This window comes from Siphateles boraxobius, unplaced genomic scaffold (genome assembly GCF_051911475.1).
Source record: "Siphateles boraxobius isolate OS27281-9 unplaced genomic scaffold, OSU_SipBor_1 130, whole genome shotgun sequence".
NCBI classification, from domain to species: Eukaryota; Metazoa; Chordata; class Actinopteri; order Cypriniformes; family Leuciscidae; genus Siphateles; species Siphateles boraxobius.
In genome coordinates this window covers 31,782,049-31,789,782 of record NW_027508734.1, presented here as the reverse complement: position 1 = coordinate 31,789,782, position 7,734 = coordinate 31,782,049, and positions in this window count along the sequence as shown.

Below are 7,734 nucleotides of genomic sequence, written 5' to 3'. Positions count from 1 at the left end.
CTCAGTCCACTGCTTCCGCAGGTCCCCCAAGGTCTGGAATCGGTCCTTCTCCACAATCTTCCTCAGGGTCCGGTCACCTCTTCTCGTTGTGCAGCGTTTTTTGCCACACTTTTTCCTTCCCACAGACTTCCCACTGAGGTGCCTTGATACAGCACTCTGGGAACAGCCTATTTGTTCAAAAATTTCTTTCTGTGTCTTACCCTCTTGCTTGAGGGTGTCAATGATGGCCTTATGGACAGCAGTCAGGTCGGCAGTCTTACCCATGATTGCGGTTTTGAGTAATGAAACAGGCTGGGAGTTTTTAAAAGCCTCAGGAATCTTTTGCAGGAGTTTAGAGTTAATTACTTGATTCAGATGATTAGGTTAATAGCTCGTTTAGAGACCCTTTTCATGATATGCTAATTTTTTGAGATAGGAATTTTGGGGTTTCATGATCTGTATGCCAAAATCATCAGTATTAAAACAATAAAAGACCTGAAATATTTCAGTTGGTTTGCAAAATATATGGAAGTTTAATTTTTATCATTACATTATGGAAAATAATGAACTTTATCACAATATGCTAATGTTTTGAGAAGGACCTGTATATAAAATATATGTTAAAACATAACATGAACTAATACATTTAATCAAAAACTCTGGCAAAACGCAACACATGGTTATTAGAGTTTTGAGCTTGTAATGTTTAGATTGGTTTCATGTTGTGATTTTGTGTTTGTTTTGGTTTAGGTTTTTTTTCAGTGTTTCATAGTTTTAGTTTTTCAGTATGTTTCACATTAAAGCTTAAAGGCCTGAATAATAAACAAACTTTTTTTGACAGGTAGAAAAAAGGTCATACAGAGATTCAGATTTCCGGCAGCACTTTCAAAATCTGCGATTAATCGTGATTAATTATTTTAATCAACTCACAGCTAGTTTTTATGCTTATAATGCACGTTTTGATTATTGATGCACAAAGAAGGATGTTACAGAGTCTGTTTTTTTAAGCCTTGGTTTACAAAGTTCAAATGACTGTGATAGTGTTTGGCTGTTACAAATTGTAATTGTTGTATTTTAATCATTTTCACTGCTTGCCTGTATTTATGTGATCATATATACAAATAAATAAATGTATTTGATATTTATCACAGGTATGCAACCATTTAAGAAATTATAATATAATATAATTAGCAGTCCTCAGATGTGATTGGCTGAACGCTTTTACAAAAATGCTGAGGAAAGATTTCAGCCTTGTTATACACCTTTGCTAATATTAAAAAATTCTGCATTACCTTGTGCTGTTCGAACGGTTGCTTCCATCGATCCATCGATGACTTCCACACATTATCTGAGTTTTCTTCCTTTCAGGTAATTCTGCTGTTGTCTTTGTCACAAGACTGTAGTCTTCTGCCAGGAGCATCGTGGCAATCTGCTGCTGTCCAGAATCAGGTGGTTTGTCTTCGTCTGGCATCTCAGCTGAGACCTGTCCACTATGGGTGACCCTAGCAGTAGTTGTGAAGTACCAGTGGCGTAGCTCTCAGCATCACTGATGCACACAAGCCCTCACAGCACATCAAGCTGCAAACCTTGTGAGGGACCCTAACCTACCCTAACCTAACTGCTTAAAAGCAACCGCATATCAACCAACTACTGAAAACATCCCAACAACCAGGTAGTCGAAGTCCAGCGACTGCATAAAACAGGTTAACAACAACGCAACGCAGAAAAACTTGGCAAACACATGTCAACGCACAAGAAACCACCCAAAACTTCCTGACAACCATGAAGCAAAAAGATAAAAACCACTCAGAACAACCTAGGAACCGCATATCAACGTACTGACAACCACACAGCAATGTGCAATACACTAACTTTTCAAAAAATAAAACTTACTCTATAACTATATACAGTATTTACATACGTAGGCCCCGTTGTGCAATACTTCAGCCTCCATGTGACACTGTGATGACTCAGTGTCTGGGCTTCTTTCTTCGGGGTTCCTCGGGCAGGGGCTCTTCACTGATGTCTACATGGATTTGTGGAGCGAAGCTTCTTCTGCTGGGTGTGGAGAAGCTCTCAGTGACGAGGACACGTCCATCGGGCTGCTCCGTCTCCACCAGGGAAGGGCAGTTGAGTGTCTCCCACAGCTGCTGCTTGATCGTCAGACCCAGCTGAAGACTGTAGGGACGGTGACGACCAGAGCGAGTCTTCATCATGGGCTCCGCTACAGAACGGTAAATGTCCTGGTAGCCCTGCACGCTGCTGCCGTGGATGGATACAGGCCCTTCCTGCTGACACTTGTCCACTGAAGAGACCGAGGCTGCTGGACGGATGTCAGGAAGAACAGCAGCGTTCTTCAGGTAGCGCTCCTCCAAATCGTTGGATCTTTGAGCTTTCACAGAGATACAGCTGTAAGTGTGATCCAACCCGATCACAGCTGCCAGATGTGAAAGCTCACAGGGGTCTGGAGTGGAAGAGACCCCCTCCACTAAGAATCCCCTCAGGTGTGTGGGAAGAGCCCTGGTTCTTCTTGGGCGACGCTGCTCCATGATAATAAATCAAGAATAACTTTCCAAATTGGACAAATTTGACTTAGCAAATTGTAGAGTTGTGAGAATAGACTGCAAGGCTTCAGGGCAGTTGTTTTTATTTCAAAAATCAACACATGTTGCTGGACTGACATAGAATGTTGAGGCTCATTTAAATGTAAACAAACAACACATGATATCAACTGTAAGTAAATTAGAGCCCTATATGTTTCATGCACTATGCTTCTCTATCACCAGTAGAGAGAGAGAGAGTGTGTGTGTGTGTGTGTGTGTGTGTGTGTGTGTGTGTGTGTGTGTGTGTGTGTGTGTGTGTGTGTGTGTGTGTGTGTGTGTGTGTGTGTGTGTGTGTGTGTGTGTGTGTGTGTGTGTGTGTGTGTGTGTGTGTGTGTGTGTGTGTGTGTGGTCTGTTAAGGCCAGCATCTCTGTTAGCTGTTAGGAAACAGTGCATACTATTGGTTCATAAATGAATCTCTGAGTTAAATTAATCTTTCACGTGAACAAATCATTCTTGCTTACTCATATATTTTGTCCACTGAAGTCTCTTCCTTTTGAAGAGCACAACTGCTTTGGTGGTTTTCCCTGCGTCTACAGACTGACTATAGCACAAGCCGTTTGCATTGGAGTGTGAAGGAGCGTTGCAATGGTTATGAATCTGCTAAACGAATATGTGTTTGGAGTCTGAATGAATCTTGTTTGTAAAGGAATATACAAGCAAATACATGTTGTTCGCATTTTATTTATTTATTTAATTTCTTGTCCTTTTTCTTGCTTGGTAAATGTTCAGTATAGTTGACCAAAGCAAAAAACAACATTTCTGCTCATATTATTCATGCTTTTAAGCAACTTGAAGAAACAACAGTTGTGAACCAGAAATATTGAGTGACATTAAAAGATCCAAACTATAGGTTTTCTGTGAAGATTTATATAGTGATCTTCAATCATTAATGGTATTTCTTTTCAATCATATAACATTTTTATTGTGCTATGTTTTATGTTTTACATTTGTTAGCTTGTGTGGTGGCAAACAATTTGTCACTGTAAAGAGACAAACATGTATAATTGATCTTTAAAGGGTATTTATTGTATTGCATGAAAAGGCCAGCAGTCATACGGTCATACAGAATGGCTGCAGAGTGTGACCATTTACAGGAGGACATCCTTCCTTCTTTATAGTTGACTCCAGTGGTGTAGTCTCTACGTGATACGCAGGTAGGCCTATACGCCGTATACCCACAAGGAAGGTCAAGGATTTCCGTATACCCCCTTAAAAAGTGTGAGGATTCGTAACAACATCGTTTTGTGACAGAACTTTCAAACATTAACTCATAAATTCATCCCGTCTGTGTTTGCGCAGCAAAACGGATCCAGCAAATGTAACTTAGCCCACTATAAAGCCCAATTTATACTTCTGTGTCGACCTCCCGCCGTAGCTACGTCGTAGTTGTGTGTGTTGTGTGCGTACCCTTCAGCGTACCCCCCAGGGCTCTCAAGTGTCTCGCATTTCAGTCTTTTCTCACGCACTCCCGCCACACATTGTATTTCTCACGCGGAAAAACTATTTATAATATATTTAATATGCCACAGCGCCCAAAATTTCTCCCCTGGAGTTCTTAGTCGAGCCCGCCACTTATCAGCCAATCAAAAAAAGAAATTTGCTTACACAATAGCCAATCAGAAAATAGCACTATTGTACCTGGGTAAAATTTAACGCAACAACCAATGAAAAAAAAGCATATCCTGGATTTGTTCAAGTGATTCTGCTACAACATCTTCCGAAACGTTGGTTCACCCACAGAGGAAACCACTGGAGCTCCGAGCATTGAGCCCACAATAAGTCATGATCTCTTTTTTAATGTTACAACAAAGTCACAACTTGTTTGACACAAACAATGACAACTTGACTGCTGTTAGAGAATGTTTCCCAGATAATTAGCATCAGTTTTTCCACGAGTATCTGCTTAGCCAACAGTTTTACTGTTGCCACTCTTGCCTGTCTTCAAAACTTGGGAGCCCTAGATGTCATCTTTTTGTCATTGATTTATCGCCATACTCCACCCCCAGAGGAGCTGGTCGTCATTTGACTCTGCAGTGAGCACCACTTGGAGAAACGGGATGTTCGACAGTATCAAAAACAGGATAGAAAGTAGTACTTAGGTTTTTTGATGTAAAATTCTTTCAAGAACATTATAAAAAGAAATACATTTCATGAGCCCTTTAAAACCACGTTTATTCAGCATATCTAAATCTAAAAGCCATATAAAATACAATTTAATGTTCTTCACAGATTAAAAATGCACAATAGCGTTTACCATGGTGTTTACCAACCCAATATTATCAGCACGTCACTATTGGCGTTAATTTGTTCAAAAACAACTAAGAAAGGTGTTTATGGCAAAGCTATCAAAACAGACTCTCAAGCCCCTTTCCCACATAGATTCCGGAAAATACACGGATAAAGTGACCCGGGATTTGACCCGGGTTCGTTTAATTTTGCTTCATTCACACTGCCAGTGATTTGCCGGAATCAGAGAGCGCGTTCACACACAACCCGTGTATGTTCCGGAAAGACGCGTGACGTTAGGTGTGACGCTTTATAAGGTACGCGTCAAAAAGCGGAAGTGTTTGCATTGCTTTGAATAACATGGCAGCTGAACAGGCATTAGATGTTGCTGTTCAAACTTTGTTGTTTGTGTACAAAATGTTTCGCCTTAAGTTTACTTATGATCTGCGCTTTCGATCTCGAGAAACCACGCTCGATCATTTTTTTTCCGGATTCGGTCGTACACTAACGCATCACGTACCGTTCCACAAAGCTGGCGAACGATCTCAGCTTCGGCGCGGGTTGCAAGGAGCTCTCGGGTCTCTACTTCAGTCCAGTTTGCAGACATTTTTTCGTTCTTTCTTGTATCGATGACGAACACAAACTTTCTTCTAGAGTAACTGAGTCGCACGATAACTACTTCTTTGCAAAGGCTCGTGCATCATCACTACGACACACCCCTTATACGGCATTGGTTCTGGCTTTTGTTCACGCAGCGCGCGTTCCGGGTCTGAACACGGCAATGTTAACTTACTAGGTCCCCAACCCGGCATCAATCCCGGGTCGTGTTTGCGTTCACACAGAAGGCACTCTGGCAATTTGGCGGGTTCAAAGCGCTGTGTGAAAGGGGCTTTACTCTATTATCTGAAATGTGTTGTCCTACGTGTGCTTTCTACTGACAGGTCCACATGGCAAATAATAAAGTAGAGACATATAACCACTCCAGAAAGGTCCATTGTCACTTAGGTTCACAAACCATACATGGGTTACATCTGAACTGACAGTGAAACCAGAATAGTTTTGGAAATATCTGTGACCCAGAACTACATGCAGAAATGATCACGATAGAACATGAAAGTCGGCTGCTGCCTGCCTGTGGTCTCCAAACATCCTGCGGATTTAAAATGACGTAATTGGCTGCAAAGAACACCAGAGGGCAGTGCATCCTAATGTCACACCTTTGACTGCGATGGCGTCGTCTGCAAGTATTGTCTCTGTCCGAGTAACATCTGCCTGCAAAAACGGAGGCTGCATTTTCAGGACCCCACTTCTAGGACCGCATTTCTAGGACCCTAGGTTTTTAGTGACAACGCCACCTACCGAATTAGAGGACCAGCGAAGATGGATGACATTCAGAGTGTGAGTATCAAATGCGAATCAACTTTTATTTGTTTAACTTTAAAAACAATTGTGATGCATTTCATTGGAAAGTTAACGTTGCTAATGTGCTGGTGATTTGCTAAACAGTCTTGAATGCATAGCCATCATATATTAGCCTCTAATGCTGGAAAATTGCACGTTCATTTAACGGAACTGTTGCATGATAAGCCTGTGTTGACTTATTTACAGCACAATAAACTGTAGCATGTTCGTTCTGAAAGCTTGTTAATTACTCATTGTTTTTCCATTTTCTCTCTCTCTATTATTTTTTTTTTCTCAGTTCAGAGGGGCTTTATTGACATGAGTGTTTCTAGAACCTTTGTTCCCACAACATCAAAATCATTTTTTTCCCCAATTCTTTTAACAGTATGCAATAATTGTATTATGAACATTAATTGGTATGAAGATTGATATCATTATTTTTATCATTATCATTACTCTGTGGTAACTAAGATCTTTTAAATATGAAATTTAAAATTAGAGAGTAGAACATGTTCAACTAAATGTTCCTTATTTAATTCACTTCTCTTTCTCTCTCTTAGGAGTCAGTGATGATGTTGTCCATGTGTTTGTCCATCCATTGTAGTTTGTATGTGGTTCACGTCATGATCAAATTTGTTTTTGTGTGTGTTCTCAAGTTCAGTTGTTATATATTATTTTGTAAAATATTTTGTGTGTTCAATTTCAGTTGTTATATATTATTTTGTAAAATATGTTGTGTGTTCAAGTTCAGGTGTTATATATTATTTTGTAAAATATTTTGTGTGTTCAAGTTCAGGTGTTATATATTATTTTGTAAAATACACAATCTTAAATCTTCCCCCAGAGTCATCCTTGTCTTCCCTCTGTACTTGAAAATGTGGTCCATCTAGTGACTGAAAAGACTATAACATGATTCCTTGTTTATTTTACTTGAGTTATTATAGTATGCTACTTAGACCCAATAATTTCTCAACATTCCTAGGAAGCTGGTTTAATTGCAATAAAGAAAGTAGTATTTGGGTGTAATAAAACTTGGAGAAAAAAAACTCGAATGTAGTTAAAACTGGGTGGAAATACTGCCTTGGTGGCACTTTTTTCGGTCCTCCAAAACTAGGGTCCTGGAAATGCGTTCCTGGGACTGCGGTTCTCCGACTCGGTAGGTGGCGCTGTCACAAAAAACTAGGGTCCTAGAAATGCGGTCCTAGAAGTGGGGTCCTGAAAATGCTTCCTCCGGGACTGCAGACAGATAATATTGCTCTGTCCTGCAGGTCGGAGTGATTTATTTTACTGTCTATGGAAGTAATGGGTGTGCAGAAAGGCCTGTACAGTTGGTCGAAAAAGCTGTCTGTAACACACAAAGGCGGGACATACACTTAAAAGCTATTGGCATTCAGATTAAAAGGAAGAGATAAATCCAATATATAGACAATAGGCGTGTACCATTTTGTCATAATCCTATCAGCCCAAATCCCTTCTTAAACTGTAATGCGATAATGATCCACCGCAATAGTATACATAATCAAT